General features: G+C 40.8%; 1 protein-coding gene and 4 non-coding genes across 6 annotated transcripts in view; 3 read left to right on the top strand and 2 right to left on the bottom strand.

Moving 5' to 3' along the window:
• The window catches only part of LOC109439184 (uncharacterized), a 140,038-nt gene that overhangs the window by 77,450 nt on the left and 44,088 nt on the right, over positions 1 to 18,500 (top strand). The gene's annotated exons all lie outside the window — the stretch shown is intronic.
• TRNAM-CAU (transfer RNA methionine (anticodon CAU)) lies at positions 1,288 to 1,360 on the top strand. The gene has a single exon. It is a non-coding gene; the product is annotated as a tRNA-Met (tRNA).
• On the bottom strand, positions 6,108 to 6,180 carry TRNAM-CAU (transfer RNA methionine (anticodon CAU)). Its single transcript has one exon. It is a non-coding gene; the product is annotated as a tRNA-Met (tRNA).
• Positions 7,786 to 7,857, top strand: TRNAQ-CUG (transfer RNA glutamine (anticodon CUG)). Its single transcript has one exon. It is a non-coding gene; the product is annotated as a tRNA-Gln (tRNA).
• Positions 8,297 to 8,402, bottom strand: TRNAL-CAA (transfer RNA leucine (anticodon CAA)). Its single transcript has 2 exons — positions 8,365 to 8,402; positions 8,297 to 8,342 (listed from the first exon to the last, which is right to left on the bottom strand). It is a non-coding gene; the product is annotated as a tRNA-Leu (tRNA).

Below are 18,500 nucleotides of genomic sequence, written 5' to 3'. Positions count from 1 at the left end.
TTATCTCCCTAATCCTGTTATATGTGTCTTTCCATCTGTCATTAAAATAACAAAGTCATTTATACTTTTTCAGTGATGCCTGAGTGGAGCTGGCGTTCACGGGGTAATTGTTCTCATTTTCATTAACTAAATTCAGAAAACATGGTCCTAATATTCGCAATGGTAAAAATTAAACCAGAGCTATTTCGATATAAAGCCCAATAGTTAATCTACAGTCTGAGCAAAGCGGTTAACGCTCACGACTACAAAATTCTTCGCACATTCAAGTTGCATCACTCAGAGTGATGTAATACTGGATGGCCCATTGTTGGGAACCGAAAATAATAGTTGTCATGGTCAGCTGCCAGGGACACAACAGCGACTGAAAGTACAGAAGACGGGTAAGGCGTGGCCTGTGACAGCAACGCCGGTCGGGTTTCAGCCCCGCGCGGGGCGGGCGGGTCATACCCCCTGCCGCCCTCAGGGTGTTCCGTGCTTTCCCCAGGCCCCCGCCCCCATCGCGGACCTCCGAAAAACAGCTCTTTTCACACCTGGAGGGGGGGGTTCCCGGGAGGTGGGACTTCAGTGCTGACCCCCGGACGTTCCCGGCGAACCGAGGCAGTAGGTGAAGCGGCCTTTCCGCGTCCCTGTTCCGGTGACTGCCGCTCTCCCCTGCGAGCCGATCCTCGAGAGTCTGCACCAAGAACATTGTGTTCTTTAAACCAACGAGTCGCTGTGTGCAGGACCCCCCTTAGAGGTCGGGGAAGACTGCAGTCTGTTGAAAATGTAATGGGACTTGCGGAGGTGTTTTCTTTAAATGGGAACAGACGGCTTTAGGAGAAATCCATCTGAGAGGGAGCAAAGGAGACAGGGTGACGGCTACAGGTCCGGGCGCCAAGTCCACGAGAACTGCTTCAGAGAGTGAACACTTGAGTGCATTTAAATACTGATGGGAGAGATCACGTATGGAAGGAAAGTGGGCAAGGTGAGAGAGGAAGGAGGCGGGTTTCCTCTCACATGGAGACAAAAAGGGGCCGGTGTGAGTAAACGTGCAGGTTTGGGGTAGGAAGGTTAGCAGATTTTTCTTCTGATTTGAAAGGTGGTCATCAGTTCAGATTAAAGGTCGCGAAGGCAGTAGGATCAACAGCGACTTTCTTCATCTGAATGAAGTTCGAGAAGTTGTTGTACTTTTAAGACGTTGCAGGACAGCATTTCACTTTCAAAATTTAAGGTGAAAATAACCGATAGAAACTTTAAGCAAAGCAGAATGTAGTATTAAAAATGTACGGTGGGAGCGTTTGCTCACCTGCCTCCTTAGCGCAGTAGGCAGCGCGTCAGTCTCATAATCTGAAGGTCCTGAGTTCGAACCTCAGAGGGGGCAGTAAGGCTTTTGGCTCCTCGTTCAGCATAAAGTCTACTTCTTGGTCTTTGGACTGAATAGATGTTTGTAAGTTGCCAAAAAGATTAAGGCTAAACTTTCTTCCTCCTGATTAGTAGATGTACAGATATTGTAAACAATAACATAAAGATTTTTTTTGGTATTTTTAATTGTTTTTTGGGTGACACTAGTTAATAACTACGTAAATTTCAAATGTACAATTCTATAATACATCATCTGTATATTGCATTGGATAATCACCACCCCAAGTCTAGTCTCCCTCCCTCACCATGAATTTGACCCCCTTTACCCTCTTCATTCTCCCCCTTTCCCCTTGCCCCTCTGATAAGCACCCTTCTGTTGTCTGTGTCTATGAGTTTGCTTGTTGCTGTTTTATATCCCACACATGAGTGAAATCATGGTTCTTGTCCTTTTCCATCTGACTTGTTTCACTTAGCATGATACTCTGAGGATCTATCCATGTTGTTATAAATGGCTCTATTTCATCTTTTCTTATGGCAGAGTAATATTCATTGTGTATATATACCACATTTTCTTTATCCAATCATCTATCAAAGGACACTTTGGTTGTTTCCATGTCTTGGCCACTGTGAATAATGCTGCAATGAACATCAGGGTACATATATCCTTAGGAATGAATAAAGGAGGCACTTTAAAATGGAGTGGGAGCTGCCACCCCCAAGGAACTGCTTTGCATGTCTTATACCTCAAACCTTTGAAATGCTAAAACAGGGAAAAATAACCTTTGCCCTGCGCCTAGAACAACCTTGTGCCCCAAAGAATTGCTTACAAAGGTATCAGGAAAGCAGTTATTATGACTCCTGGACTCGTGACTACTGGACTGAAAATTTAAAACATTGTTTAGAATTAATGTCACTGTTATTATGTTACCTGCAATAGAAATATCTTTCTTCTATTGATGTTGCTCTCCTTCCTTTTCTCATAAGTTCCCATGGCCTTTGTCTCCTAATCAGTACATTGTTTAGGTTTCTGCCTGAATTAATGATTCCCAAATAGCTATTCTTGTTTATCTCAAATAAACACTTGTAACCTCTTACTTTGAAAGGCCTTCCTATATTTAGGTTAACAATATAGATATTTTTCTTTAGTTCTTTATGTGTAATATACTTGTTATAGTCATCTTTTTCCAATGGACAAGCTCTTTTGTCCAAGTTCCTCTGATTTCTATTCCTTCTTGGGACAGTATCCTTCTATTGGTGCAACTTTATTTATTGAAAAAAAATGGACAGATACATGAACACCTGATTTATGCAATCTTCCCAGCAAGTCTTGTTGTTTCCTCATCATATATACATGCGACCTCTTTGCCTGGGCCTCCATACGTAATCTGGTCCTAATTGGTTTCCCATCTGTACTGGCTAAATACTGTTCTGCAAAAACATGAGTCCACCAGGAACCTCAGAATGTGACCTTATTTGGAAATAGAGTCTTTGCAGATGGGCTTAGTTAAATTAAGATGAGATCATACTAGATTTGGGTTAGTCCTAAATCCAGTGACTGGTGTCCTTATGAGAAGGCCACGTGAAGATGGAGGCAGAGACTGAAGTTATGCTGTCACAAGCCAGTGAGTACCAAGGATTGCTAGCAACCACCAGAACCTGGGAATAGGCAAGGAAGAATTCTTCCTGAGAGGTTTCAGAGGGAGCAGAGCCCTGTCAATACCTTGATTTTGGACTTCTAGCCTCCAAAACTGTGAGGAAATTAATTTCTGTTGTTTTAAGCCACCTAGTTTGTTATAATTTGTATTGGTCATCTTAGGAAACTAACACACCTTTCCATCTCTCACTCCCCAGTCTTCCATCACATCACCTCAACTTGTTTTATTTTCTTCATAGCACTTATTTCTATATGAAGTTGACTTGTCCTTTTATTTGTTTAACATGTTGCGTACGGCGGGGTTTAAATCCCTCATACCCCTCTGTTCCGGCAGGTTTTTAAAAGAAACTACTTTAAAATGCACTCTTCTCTTTAAAGCGTAAATGCTTCTATGTCATTTATTATTTTTCTATGGAATTTTTTAGGATTTACTCACCTATGATGTTAGTAATCCCTCCTGGTGTGATACTGCAGAAAGCAGCTTCCTTTGTGCAGTGGGACACGGCAAAAATTGCATATGTACCGAGTTTCACTTCTCACTTTTTTTGATGCGCACACTTTACACAATCGTGTGTGATATTTTTTCTGTTCTCTTCCCACTTTAAATAAAATAATTCGGTGTTTTCCCAAAAATAACATAATTCAAAATCACCTAAGGGATACTAAGTTTCCAAATGTTATAAACAAATCACTACAGTTCTGGAAAACTCTGTTTATTCGTACATCCACTGTTGTGAATGTAACACGTGAAATGACTCATGGGTGAAAAAATGTATCCAATTCAAAATCACTATTTTTTTAGAAAAAAAATAATATGAATTCTAAAAAGTGTACATATGATGCAGACTTTATTCATTAACGACATTTGCCCGTTAGATATTAACGAAACACAAATAATTCAATAAAATATGCAAAGTAAAAAGAGTCAACAGTAAAAACGAGAATTCTCGTTATCCATCCTTAACGCAGGGCTCAGAAAAAATGAAGATTCTCGTGATCCGTATGCAACGTGTTAACACCTTTATTGTCTATTTCCGACCCACCCCCTTAAATTGTAAATTCCATGAGAGTCATCTCTGGGTCTGTTTTATCCACTCCTGTATTTCCAGTGCCTAGCACAGTATCTGACAAACAAAACAGATAAATCAATGAATTAATTAGCATATTAAATGTTATTCTTTTCCTTCCATGTTCCTTATCACTATCTTATTCTAGGCAATCAACAGCTCAAACTTGAATTTTTGCAGTAATTCCCTCAGGAGACACCTATCGGCATTCTTTTTGCAGGCCATACCTCTTTGGTTCTGTCTGTGCTGGAAAAAGAGAGGGCAATATTTGGACTGCTCCTGCAAAATGTCTCGACGTCTGGAGAGTCTGTATTTTAGGACAGCTCCTTCAACAGGTCATTCTGGTGCAGACTTAAAGAGACATACAATAGGGAACATCTTAACAGTGTCTTTTGGACCCTCGGCCTCTGGTTCCAGTAGTCTGCGTCTGACACAGTTAAGGATTTGGGAGAGGCCAAAAACATAGGTGGCCTGGCTGTTCAGGCAGCCCCTTAGGAATACTTGATCCTCATTGGAGCTATTACCATTCAAAAATCTATTCGTCTCCTATGTAGAATCAGAAAGTATTTCTAAGTTCACCCAGAATTATACAGGCTTGCAGGACTGACTCACAATAACCAAATGTCTGAGGCATCCAAGCCAGAGTGAACATATTATAGCCATATTGGTGGTTGATCAGCATATTGTCTCTCATGTAAAATAAACTCTACATTGGAAAGCAAATAACATTAGATGGTTGCTCTGTGAAACGGTAATAACAGCAACAGAAGTAACAAAATATTAATGGCTGTGATATCAAGCAATGGTGGTCTGGTGCCAAGCCAACCCAAGCTCACTGAAAATTGTGTTGGCTTATGTAATTGCCTCAGGCAGAGATGGAAACACGGAGTCTAATCATAGCATTCTATTTTCCTAAACAAGGTTTCAATCCCATTGGTTAGATGAGAATTTTTAGTTCTATTTAATTTTCGTCCTTGGTACATTTCTTGGTTTGGATATCCAGAAAAGATTCCTCAGCCGCACATTTACCAACCAACTCTTGAGTAGATCGCTTCTATAAATGGCCAACCACATCCTTTATAAAGCAGATGTAGTATCTTCACTTTGGCTTTATTTTTTTAGTTAAATGGGATTAACAGGCAAATAATGTGATTCTGGCACAAGGTCTTGTAATCTAAAGTGCTGCTTAAAGAGTCTATTTAGGATGGATTTGAAGCCGAGAGGGAACAGATTAATAGGGAGAGACACAGCTTTGAACAGTGTGTGGCACACAGTAGGTGCTCAACAAATAACTGTTGACTACTTCCCACTTGATAAACACAGATGTTAAGAGCAGGTTATTAAGTATCAATCTTGTTCATTTTTATTTGAGTCAGGTGGTTATCTTGACTCTCTATCACTTCTTGTTTCTTCACTTCTTGTTTCTCTTTTTGCTGCTTCCTTCATCTTCTGGTTTGCATGACTTAAGAGATCCAGTCAACAGCACTGAAGTAGGAAAAGACGTCCAATGCAACGAGACAAGGGGGAAACTTTTTCTCTTTTTTATGTAGGATGCCACTAGTGATCTGGTGGTAAGCAATTCCAGAATAATGGCAAAAGATAAACAATCAGTAATTAATGAAAATTATTGCACATCGTACTACACATTCCACATCCCCAGTACAAGCCTCCATCCCCTCCTCCCTCCCAACCAGTGAATTTCTTGACGCTGATGTTTTTGTAACAAAAACAATTGCCAAGCAGATCTCAAAGGCATTTGAAAAAATCTCCTAGCTTTATCTATAATTGGTATTTTTAAAAAGGAAGAATTTTGGAATATTTAATTCTTAACGAAAATCACTATTTTGTACGAAACATTACATGGTTGGGCTAAAGAGAAAATTACCCGTTCAGTCTCATCGAAGCAATTTCCTCGTTTTTTTTTTTTTTTTTAAATCTTAGTGTACTCTTTCTACCGAAAAAATAGAGGAAGAACAAAGATTTGTTTACTCCTTTCATTGTCTGGATCTTTTAGGTTAAAGGAAAAAAAAAAAAAAAACAAACACTGCCCCCTCTGAGGTTCGAACTCAGGACCTTCAGATTATGAGACTGACGCGCTGCCTACTGCGCTAAGGAGGCAACTAGCTAACCGCTGCTCCCTGATGCTCTACCAACATTATTATATGCGAATCGTTTTAAATTCTGAACCATAGTATTTCAAAATAAAATGGAACTGATTTATTTTGCATCTAAAATAGCCAAAGTTTAGACGACAAAGCCATGCAGAACAAGACGAGCGCCGACTACCAGCCCAACCCTGTTTCCCCCGCGGACTTTTCTGCGGAGATTTCAAGTGCTTGGAGCGCGACTGAGCCCGGCCTTTGAGGAAGTTCTGTTCGGGTATGCCCCGGGCCTGCGGGCACAGTCCGCCTTCTGAACGGCACCCAAGACAAATAGCTGGGGCTGCACTCTTTTGCTCCCTCGTGAAGTTCTCTTGAGGCGCTCGGTCCCCTAAAATGGATGGAGGTGGGGGCAAGGGGACCTCAAGATTCTTTCCTTACTTAGCAGTTCCCGGGCTAAAACCAAACGCCCGGACTTGCTCAGTCCTGAAGTCCGAAGGGTTACTTTCTGCGGTCCAAGCGGATCTAGAATCCACAAAGTCCCCTGGAACTCTCGGTCTGTAGAATCAAGCTGGCAGCCGCGAGAAAGCGAATCGGCGGGTGTCAGGCAGGTCAGGGGGTTCTCGGCATGCCCGGGGGGCGAGGCCTCCCCCATTCGCTGGAGGCGTGGTGGGTGGGCGAGGCACCGAGAAGCGTTGGAACCGGAAGAGAGAAAGGACCGGGAAGGAGCGACGCGAGAAGTGCAAGTCAGGGGGCGACCAGCGGACGGTAGAGTGGCCGAACGGTCTAAGGCGCTGGCTTAAGGCTCCGGTATTCTCGGAGTCTTGGGTTTGAAGCGCACGCCTGCTAAGGGCAGTTTCTCTGGCGCAGTCTACATTCCTTTATTATGTCCAACGTGGACAGCTCTCACAGGCTTCAGGTCGGGTTCGTCAACTCCTACCACTTCTGTTTTCCAAAAGGTTAGGGATAACACCCGTGCGCACCCTCTCCAAAAAGGTCACCAACGCCTGATAGCCCTTCAATTCATTATTTCGGTTAACAAAAGGTTAATGAGCACCTACCTGCATGTGACATTTACTGACTTCATCATTGTATTTTCACCACTCAGAAGTACCCAACATATAACAGACCTTCATTTAATACATTCATTTATTTTTTAAAAGTTGATTCTGCAAGTGTCCTAGAATGAATAAGTGAAACTGTAGAAAGATGTTATATTTTTATTTTGGTAAGATCTCCCTTTTGAACGGTGAGATTAAAATCTAACTTGCCCTTGCTTGGGTTGGAAATAATGGCAAAATCAAAATCACCAGCGGTGACAGTATTCTCGAATCAGGATCCTGCCCTGTCCCTGACATCCAAGGAAAGAACTGTGGAAGGAGGCTCGGTGAAAGCACTCAGTGAAAACCTTCTCCTGCCCAGTTCCCATCCTTGTGTTGGACTTTTCCTTCGCCCTAAGGCTGAAAAATGCAGAGATCCATCTTTTAAAAAAAAAAATGCTTTTAAATTAATTAAGAAAAAGAGGCAGAACTTTCTTTTAAACCAACGTCTCCTTCAGAAAAAAAAAAAAAAAGCAGGCGTAAAGCAGTATTAGGACGATAGTAGGAAACAGCTTACCAAAAGAGGTTCCATGGTGTAATGGTTAGCACTCTGGACTCTGAATCCAGCGATCCGAGTTCAAATCTCGGTGGAACCTTCCGTTTTCCTTTCTCACCTTATTTACCATCACGCGAGAGTATCAGCCAAGCTGCTTTCAATTCTAGCGTTTAGATTTCTGAAGGGCTCTCGCAGCGAGATGAAACAGGAGATTCCGGTCCATTGTGTCAATAAGCTCGGGACAAGCCTGTAAATCACCGAGTCTGTGTACGGGTCCTTCTGTTTTAACCAGTGTAATTTTTCTCCCAGGACACCCCCGGGATAATGAGCTTTCAGTAAACGGGCCTTCAATTGAATAAATCAGTATACAGGGCAAAACGTGATCTGTGATTAAGTAGCAACCAAAACTGACAAGGAAGGGGACAGACGTCACTGACCGTCAGTCATTAGGATCGAAAAGGAAAAGGTAGAGAGAAAAATGAAAACAAAATAAACAGCTGAGAAAGTGATTCGAGGTTAAAACGGAGGCAAAACCTTTGTGTCAGAAGTGGGATTCGAACCCACGCCTCCATTCGGAGACCAGAATCCTCCGGCAGGGGAAGCACAGCTTGAGTCTGGCGCCTTAGACCACTCGGCCATCCTGACACTACGAGACAGTGGCTCAATCACTGACCCCCTCAGTTGCTTCAAATGTGTTCTCACTGTAAGCCACTTAATGTTTTTCAGTTTAGAATTTCTCCAAGAAATGGGCGTGTAAATCTCCTTTCTCACTGGAGTCGGGAACTTTGCACGCGGCGTGGCCTGCCTCAGTGGGCCCCAGTTGGGCGTTTCCTTCTCTCCCGACCAGCACGCCCCGGGGCACCCGAGCAGAGACTTCTAAGAACGCGCAACCGACTTCCGACTGGACCAGAGAGAACCCCTATTATCCGTGACCAGAGCACACTTAGCGAGGGCTCTGTTCCAGAGAAGACGCCGGCAAACCAGCCGAATTGGTGGGAGCTCCGCGGAGAGGAGTGAGCGAGCCAGTGTAGACGCAGGGAAAAAACCGGCGAGTTAGTATCCGCGGGAGAGGTGCCAGGTGGATGGGGTCTGGAGGTCGTGACCGTGAAGAGTGGATGCTAGTGTGAGGAGCAGGCCTGGCCCGCTCCGGAGTTGAAAAAGAAAGAAGCGCCAGAGTGAAAAGCAGAGAGGCGTGAAGGGGATGTTGGCACTGAGCCCAGGTCCCCAGTCCCTGGCCCCGCCAGACTCCCAGTTCACCGCCGCTCTGTCTGCATTCGGCAGGAGATTTAAGGTCTATCAGTGGAATTTTATCCCAGAGATAAAGAACCGTAGACACTGACGTTGGAAGGTCTCCCAAAGAAATGGCCGGATCTCCACGCGGTCCGCAAGACTCTTCAGTCTACAAGCTTGGTCCACCCCCACAGAGCTTCCACGTCGGGAGTTTAGTTCCTTAATTTAAATATAAACGACAACCAAGAATCACCAGATGTTTATGAAAATATTTCTACAATAAAGAAAAGGGCTAATATAGACAAGAGGTGGGAAAAGGAACTAAGCGGCAACAAATACAATGCAAGAAACTGGATTTAAAAAAAAGAAATCCTCAGTGAGGTGAGAAAATATGTTGCATTCGTGAAAGGAAACAAATGGGTAGTTCTTAAAATTAATATTTTGATGGCAGACATTTTTTAGAAAGAATTTCAAAATAAAGTAGAAATCTCCTAGAAAGTGTAGGATCGACATGGAAAGTAGGAGAGACTCGATAAGAAAATAAACGGGTGTATAGTGAAAGGTATACCATCAAATTACCAAGGCTTCCAGGAAGAGAAAAGGAGAAAATGAAGGAAAGCAGATGAAGCTAGAACACAAGATTATTTTCCAGAACTGAAGACCGTAAATCTCCAGATTTAAAAAGGCCCACCAAATACCCTGTATGTGTGACAAGAGACGCACATCAAAGCATATCATCATGAAATATCAGAATCTTAGAGATAAAGTGAAGATCCTAAAAGCTTCCACAGAGAAAACAAAAAGCTTGTATAAACAGGGTTAGGATTCAGAATGGAATCTTTCTTCACAGCAACACTGAAAGCTGGAAGACAGTGAAACGATGCCTTCTAAATAATTTCCATAGAGGTCAATTATTTTCACACTAGATTTCTGAACCCAGCCAAACTACCAATCAAATGTGAGTGGACATTTTTAGTCCTACAATCTCTCAAAAAATTTCCCTCCCATGACCCCTTTCTTGGAAAGCTTCTGAGGAATTGTTTCATCAGTGAATTAAAAAGAAAAAGGAAGACATGAAGTCTAGTAATAGGGCACCTAATACAGGAAAAACGGTGAAGATGAATGAGCTCCAGGATGCCTACTGCTTAGAAAGCAGTCAGTCTAGAGTGGAGCAGAAGGAAGACTAACAGAAGAATGTTTCCAAGGAGGAAAATGGAACTGACGTATTTGCCTCATGTGTTTGACCATAAAAAGAGTGTCGAAAAGCTGGTGTTGAATTAGGAATAAACGTTTAGAAAAGTAAGCAAAGACACAGAATGCAATTACTTAGGAAAACTGTTTGGCAGTATCTAAAAAATTAAACATATACTATCCTGTGATCCATCACTTCCACTCTAAGAACTGAGTGCACTTGTCTATTTATGGACATAGAGAAGAATGTTCAGAGCAGCTTTATTCATAACAGACAAGAACTGAAGGTAACTCAATACCCACAATGGCAAAATTATTAAATAGTGATATACAGTGAATCACACTACACAGCAGAAAAAAAATTGAATGACTGCTGTAAGTAGGAATGATTCTTACAGACATAATGAGTAAAAAAATGTCAGACACAAAGAGGTGCTTACTGCATGACTATTTATATAAAGTTCAAGAACAGGCAACATTAATCAATGTTTCTAGAAATTTGGAATAGCGATTTTTTTCTGAGTGACCTCTGAGGGGTGGGTATTAATGGGGAAGAAGGACGAGGGAGCTTTCTGGGATGCTGAAAACGTTCTTCATTTTTATTAACAATTCATTAAGCTCTACACTGAAAACCTGTGCACTTTATGCATTTTTTACCTTGAAAATGTTAAAATTATAAGACAATTTCTTATTCAATGTCAATTCAATGCTATATATTTGTAAGCTCTGAAGATATCAAAAGAAGAAAGAAATTGTTGTACTCTTGGGAAGACAGGGAAAGTTTTATAAGAAGCTGATTCTGGAGGAAGTGGGTTGCCTGCAAGGAAAACAGAGGTACCTACTTGTTGAAGTTCAGCTGAGGAAGGGAAGAGAAATGGTTCCTGAGTTCACAAAGGCATTGTAATCTCCCTTAGGTCCAACATACTCCAGTCCTTCGATAATTTCTCCCTTGCGGTTCAGGATGCCATTCCTTCCCACTCTGTTACTCTTTTTCATAGGATCCTGTCTCTTCCTTCATAGCACTAACACCAATTAGTAACCATATATTTGTTTGTTTAATAACTTAATGCCACTCCTTATTCTAATTATTTCATACTAGGTGACAAACGCTCCCAAACTTATGGGTCATTGGTGTGATTCTTCTGCTCTGTGTGGCATTGACCAGCCACTCAGAATGCATCCGGCTGACAGTTGGGCTATTCCTCATTCACATATCTGATGCTTGTGAGGGAGTGGCTGTAAAGATGGGCTCAGTTGAGCCCCTCCCCCTCTATAGAGTCCCATGGTAGGGTGGTGGAACACTGTTGTGGACTGAATTGTGTCTCCTCAAAATTCATGTTGAAGCTCTAACCCACAATGTGACTGCATTTGGAGACAGGGCCTTTATGGAGATAATTAAGGTTAAATGAGGTCATAAGTGTGGGGCCCTAATCCAATAGGATTGGTGTCCTTATAAGAAGAGGAAGAGATACCACGGTTGAATGTGCACAGAGGAAAGGCCATGTGAGGACACAGAGAGAAGGTGGCTCTCTGCAATCCAAGAAGAGAGGCCTCAGGAGAAACCAATACTGCTGACACCTGAACCTTGGACTTCCAGCCTCCAGAAAATAAACTGAGAAAATAAATTTTCTGCTGTTTAAGCCACACAATCTAGTATTTTGTTATGGTAGCCCAAGCAGACTAAGAGACCAAGGCAGAGAAGGTCAGCCCGCTCACAGGCCAGGACCATTACTGGTGTAGAATCACTGCCATTCTTTATTGGTCAGAGCAGTGACAGGGCTGCCCAGATTCAAGGGAGTAGACTGCACCTCTCCATGATGCAATGTCATGTGCATACAAGGAGGGAAGAAACTAATGGTGACTATCTTGGAGATAGTGACCATTCCTGCCCCCACCCAGCCTCCAGTGAGCTCCATAAGGGCAGGAATCTTTTCTAGGGGTCCCTTGCTGTTTGAAAGGAGGGGTCAGATTAGCTTTTCCTCCACTGTCTCCAAAGATTTGATCCTCAGGAAACTGAATACAGTTAAATGTTGGAAAGCAACTTACCAATTCAAAAAGAAATATTTAAATGACTAAAGATAATCACATTTTTCAATGACAGTATTACCTGAGTAAAAAAAAGTGTTTGACAGAAACCTGGGTTAGATCAAGAGAGGCCATGTGTGTACTGGTTAGTTTTGACCCTGGAGCCAGTCTACCCAGATCCCAGTCCTGGCAGTCATTCACTGACTATGTGACCTGAGACAATTCACTTAACAATTTCTCCAGCCAGAATCTAGAAGGATTTTGTGCCTTAACTGACAGAACCCAATATATAATAGCTTCTAAATAGGTATCTATTATGTAAAGAGCTCATATCTCCTTCTCCAGAATGAGAAAATGATTGGTGCAAATCAATTATTCTTAAGTATGCTGATTTTTTTTCCTCCTACTTATGTTCAGTCCTCTGGATCCATAGCAGTGCATTCTGAGAGGCTGCCATCTGGGTTCTGTTTTGGTGGGCTTGCTGGGTGATGGTCAGAAAATTACAAAGCCACACCTGTACAAAAGAACTTCTCTTTCCCAAAGTGCAGGCAAATCACTTTCCTTTATCAGATGTTCTTCTCTCCTCCCTCTCTCCCCATCTCCCTCTATCTCTTCCTCTTTCTCCTTTTCTACCTCACTTCATTATTGCATGCCAAAATCTAGATTTCCCTACTTTAAGATGTTTCTCTCCTTGTCTGTTTCAGCTTCATTCTACTTAGAAATAGCTCAGGAGAATGGCACTGACTATCTTGATTTTTGTCCTGCCTATCTGCCTATTCTTCTGTTTCTATTAGCGCTTTCCACACACACCAATGTCCTCTTGCTTGTACCACTATTGCAATAACCTCCAAATCAATCCTCCTGACTTATATTGCCTTTACTATGACCCAGACTATCAATAGGTTACTGCTATGCTCACAAAGCTTCAATGGCCCTTCCTCTTACAAGGATTCAGGACTCAGAGTCTGTCTTCCATAGCCAATTTTATCACTATTGCTTTTTCTCATGAATTTATTTGGCCAAATTTATCAGTATTTCCTGTCTAAATTTTCTTCCACATATCCACTGCTAAACTTATTGCAAGTCAGATTCTCTCGTGGTTTACCAATATCCTACCAATAGATTATTTATTATTGCTTTTACCGAAATCCACAAAGGATTTGAGGTGTTTGAAGGAGTATAACCATACAATAAATAAAACATAAGCACTTTCAATTTTGAAAAAACAAAACGTCTCAGGATAGCGTATGTCTTGAGTTCTTGTTTGTAACCCTTTGCAGTCTCTTACCTGACTCTAACTACCCCTGTCTTTCGTAACTTTTAAATTATCTGTGCTTATTTTGTTTATAGAATAACACACACTTGTAGTAAAAATAAAATTTATGTTGCAGAAATATATAACCTAGAAAGTAAAAGTAAAAGTCACTCGTACTCTATCTCCTCCTCCCAGCCCTTGCAACACATTTTATTCATTTGGTTGATTTCCTCCAGATATTTTTTAGAGTATGTACATTAGTATATTACTTTACAAGGATTAATTAATTCTATATAATGTGTTGCAATCTGTTTTTAACATAAGTGGGATGTCTTTTCACATCATTACATATATTCTTTTTAATGACAAAACAGTGTAGTATGTACCATAATTTTTAAATACATGTTTCATTATTTTTTTCTTTGCTGTTTTCTTTTTTACTTTGGTTCTCCTTGTTTTTCTCATGCAGTCTCAACTAGACCAAAATCTAGATTTAAATAGTCAATACATTTGAAAACAGCAAGATAAATGCTGTCTTATAATGGAAAATTTCAGAGGATTTAGGATGGACAGACCACTATGTCAAAATGAGATGCCTCATGCTTCTTTTACTATTAGAAAAAAATTCAGAGCTTATTTGTAAGTGGATCAATATTTCTCAAAATTAAAAAGCTAATTTCTCAAGCAAAACTAATTCCTTTACTCAAGCAAAACTATTTTTAAAGTTTGAAATTTAAACTAGAACATCCATTTCCCTGCACAGGAGTGCTTTAAATACTTGAAAATTTATTTAAATACTTGAAAATTCATTTGTTTTTGCATAAGTAAGGCATGCACATGATACAAACTTCAAAAGATACAAAAAGTCCACTAACTTCTCACCCCAAAGCAGAAAAGCCTCCAGGTTCGTGGGAGTCCTTTGATCACTTCTCTCCAAGTTTCTTTCGCTGTGGACCTAGTGGTCCCCTCCACGTTGCTTTCTGCACCCCCTCCCCAGCCATCCATCACCTCCATTACCAATTAGAGAGCAAAGGCAAGAAGCTGAAAAGGAAGGCACTGTCGTCTTTCCCTTTGTGTCCTTTTACAAGCTACCCTGAAATGCTCTTTCAAGTTGGGATAAAATTAATGACCAAAGAGTAGGCTTTTTACCTAGACTAAGTGTGAGAGATTTCCAATATGTTTGTGAAGGTTTTCTCATCTTGTATTCATGGTATTTGTACAGCAAGGAATTAGCTTCAACTAAAGAGTTCTGGCCTTTGTTTCCTGGAAGGAAACCTCTAAAAACTTGGGATCTCACCAGTTATAGAAATGTCTGCTATTCCTGGTGGGTCCCTCAGCACACCTGACAGTTTATGCTAATGGAGGGCTCAGGGTGGGGTACCCACTTCTCAGGTCTGTTTTTTGGAGACTTGATTTTTGGCTGAGGGAAGATGTTAGGAAAAGATGAGGACCGAAGAGGGTTTGGCCCTAGCCAGGCTTCACATACTATTTTGAGTGCCTTTGGAGAGAAGTATGAAAGCCAAGAGGAGTTGTTTCAGAAAACTCTGTGAAATTCAGGTCACAAGTAGGGCTAATTCAGGGCCTGTGACACAAACTGCTAATGACTTATCAGTAGTCATTCTCGCCTTCTTCCTTCCTTGCTTACAAACCCTGATTTTTATCTTGGTTAGCAACGTGCTCAGCGGAAGACTACACTCCCCAATGTCTTTTGCAGTAGCCAATGATACTTACGTGGAAGCTGTGCAGTAGAAGAGCCTTTTGAGTGGGGTCTTCAAAGAAAGAGTGATTTTTCCCAATTTATCTGGAACATTTCCTATTTCTACCTGCTGTCCTTGTATAATTATTAAAAGCACCCTGCATAGTAGTTTCCTTAACTTGTCCCCTACTAAAGCATATTTATGTTGGTTTCAGTATTTCACAAATTCAAACAATGCTGTAATGACATCCTTATATAATCAAGCACTTTTGTGCAGATGGGAGAGAAGTAGAGCAAATGGTTCAAAAAGTTTGTGCATTTAAAAACATGAGCCAAATTACTCTCAATAATGTTCTCCCAATTAACATCCCCATAGTGGACTGGAATGCCCATTTCCTCACATTCTCACCAATACTATTATTGAGCTTTTTGATCTTTACTAATCTCATTAATTAAAAAGCAACACCACATAATTTTATCTCATTAATAGTGAGTTGGACCACTTTTCACATTTATTAACCACTTGTTCTTTTTCCCTGTACCATCTGTTCATATCCTTTGTGCTTCCTCATGCCTGCTTTTTACTTAGCTTTGTGAAAGTATTTTGTCTCTCAAGGAAATTCATCCTGTCTTATTTGCTAAAAATAACTTTTCCCAATTTTCCTTTATTACTTGACTGTTTAGAGCTACTTTTTTTTGTATAGAAGTCATTTGATTTTTACTTGTACATAATCAAATGTATCCATTTGTAGCTTCTGGGTTTGGGATCATGTTTGGAAAGAACTTCCAGACAAGACTTATTATTATTATTATTATTATTATTTATTTATTTTTTTTTTAAAGATTTTATTGGGGAAGGAGAACAGGACTTTATTGGGGAACAGTGTGTACTTCCAGGACTTTTTTTTTTTTTTTCCAAGTCAAGTTGTTGTCCTTTTAATATTAGTTCAGCTTCAAGTTGCTGTCCCTTCAGTCTTAGTTGTGGAGGGCACAGCCCAGCTCCAGGTCCAGTCGCTGTTGCTAGTTGCAGGGGGCGCTGCCCACCATCCCTTGCACGATTCGAGGAATCGAACCGGCAACCTTGTGGTTGAGAGCCCACTGGCCCATGTGAGAATTCAACGGGCAGCCTTCGGAGTCAGGAGCAAGGAGCTCCAACTGCCTGAGCCACCCGGCCGGCCCAAGATTTGTTATTTTTAATCAATCAGTTTTCTTTTTAAAGAGCTTTTATGGATTCATTGTTTTTAATTCAAATCTTACATTGACCTAGAATATATTTTGGTATAAGAAGATGAGATCTTTTTATCTTTTCCCCCAGCTAGCCAATTGTTCAGATCATTTACTGAGTGTGTAACACCAACCTGCAATTCTCCTTCATCTTTTACTAAATTCTTATTCACATTTAGGCCTTCTTAGTTACTATTCTGTCCCTTTGCTCTACTAGCTTATTGTTACTTTAATTATTGTAGCTTTGTGTTTCTCCTGACCATTCTTTTTGTTTTCCCAGATTAACTTTAGTAACATGTGGTAAAGGCAGGTAAGAGAAAAGATGGTAAGAGTAAGCAGAAATACCTTGGGCCTCATTAGGTCCTACTCAGTTTGGTGCCAGGAAGTAAAACCAATCCAAGGAGAGAGGGGTCAACAGTATCAAATGCCTCAGAAACAATAAGATGCAGACTGAATAGTGTCCTCTGAATTTAGCCCATACTCTTAGAAATCACTGGTATTCTTAGGGCAGATAGGTTGTGTAGAGGGGGTAGGTAGGAATTCATTTTAAAATAAAACATTTTATTAATAAAAATTGTATTTTATCAGATAGGTTTAGTTTCTGTTGCATATACAGACAATCCAAATAAGTGGCTTAAACAAGACAGTGGCTTTAGTCTCACTCACATAGATGAAATTTGGATGCAGTCACTCTGTAGTGAGTAAGGACCCAGGCTTCTTTACCTTTCACTACATCGTGTTAGTGCTGCCTTCCATTTTCAAGATTGCCTCATGGTCCAGGACAGCTGCCTGAACTCCTGCCATCATGTGCACATTCTAGGCTGGAAGAACTTGGAAAGGGTAAGTTTAAAAAGGGCATACTTCTCAGCTGAGTAGACTTTCTTTAAGAAGTTTTCTCAAAATTCCCATCCAAAAACTACCACGTAGATATCATTGGCTACCCACAATCTCAAGACTGTTAAAATGTGAAAGAAGCTCTGGGTGAGGTAAGGGTGTTCCTAGGAATATCCATAACCAGCCAAACAAGGTTTCATATTGTAGCATTGCCTTTTTGAATTTACTACAATACTGGCAGCAAAGGGGCCTGGGAAGTATCTTTCAGCTGGACATATTGCTACCTGGAACAAAACTTGAAGTAAAGAGTGGAGACTGGCTATAAAACAGTCACCAATACTCCCTTTCATGTTGTGTTAAGATTAATAGACACTTATTAAAATAAATAGCTGTACCAGAAGTCCCAAACTGGAGGGCAGAAGGCCAATTTTCATCTTGCATAGATGATTTTTATAATTTTTAGTTAATAAATTTCATATAAAATTTTCATATAAGATTTTTGTCTTCTCTTGAAAATCTGAAAATTGGCAATATGCTGGGCCTATATTCTCAATGGTCATCTTTAGCTAAATAGAAATGAGCTGCCTCTCAGGAGGGACATTTGTCCCCCAGTTAGTCACAGTCCCCATCTTTCCCTATTGATTTGACCTCCTCATTTAAATTACCTTCTTGTCTCCAGCAGGCATTTGTGTTTGTACCTGTCATTTTATGAATGAATAAATAACGGTTACAAAGAAGTATGCATAAAATGTGACAGTAGAATCATTAATTATTAGTCTAATAATTCAACAAGCATTTAAGTACTGCCAATATGAGTAAAACTATGGACAAGGTGTAATGGAAAACATAGAAGGGCTGGAGAGGAGCTTCTGTCCTCAGAGTCACTTAAGGACCTGACCTCAGTTTCCTTATTCGTAAAGTACATTAGACAATGTGAGAGCACACATTATTTACTGTTCTAAACTAACCTTAACAATAGGTAAGAATTCCAAAGCAAAGTCAAAGAAAATCTTAAGATGGAAAATAACCAAGTATCAGAATCTGAGGTGTTATGTGAGCCTCGGAGGCTGATGAGAGAGAGAGAGATTAATGAGACCCACTTGTTTAGGTTAAACTCCAAGGAAGGACTCATGAGTAGGCCCTGGAGAGGACCATGGTGAGCACAGCCTGAGCCAGAGCTGGGCTGGTAGCATTGTATGAAGACTATGAATGGCAGCCGATGTTGGAGGCGGGAAGTGCTCAGACTGAACCCCACGCTCAAAGGTTTGGACAATGTCCTGGAAGCAAA

Source organism: Rhinolophus sinicus, linkage group LG05, assembly GCF_036562045.2.
Source record: "Rhinolophus sinicus isolate RSC01 linkage group LG05, ASM3656204v1, whole genome shotgun sequence".
Classification (NCBI taxonomy): domain Eukaryota; kingdom Metazoa; phylum Chordata; class Mammalia; order Chiroptera; family Rhinolophidae; genus Rhinolophus; species Rhinolophus sinicus.
The sequence above is the reverse complement of the archived record's forward strand: the minus strand, read 5'-3'. Positions and strand labels throughout refer to the sequence as shown.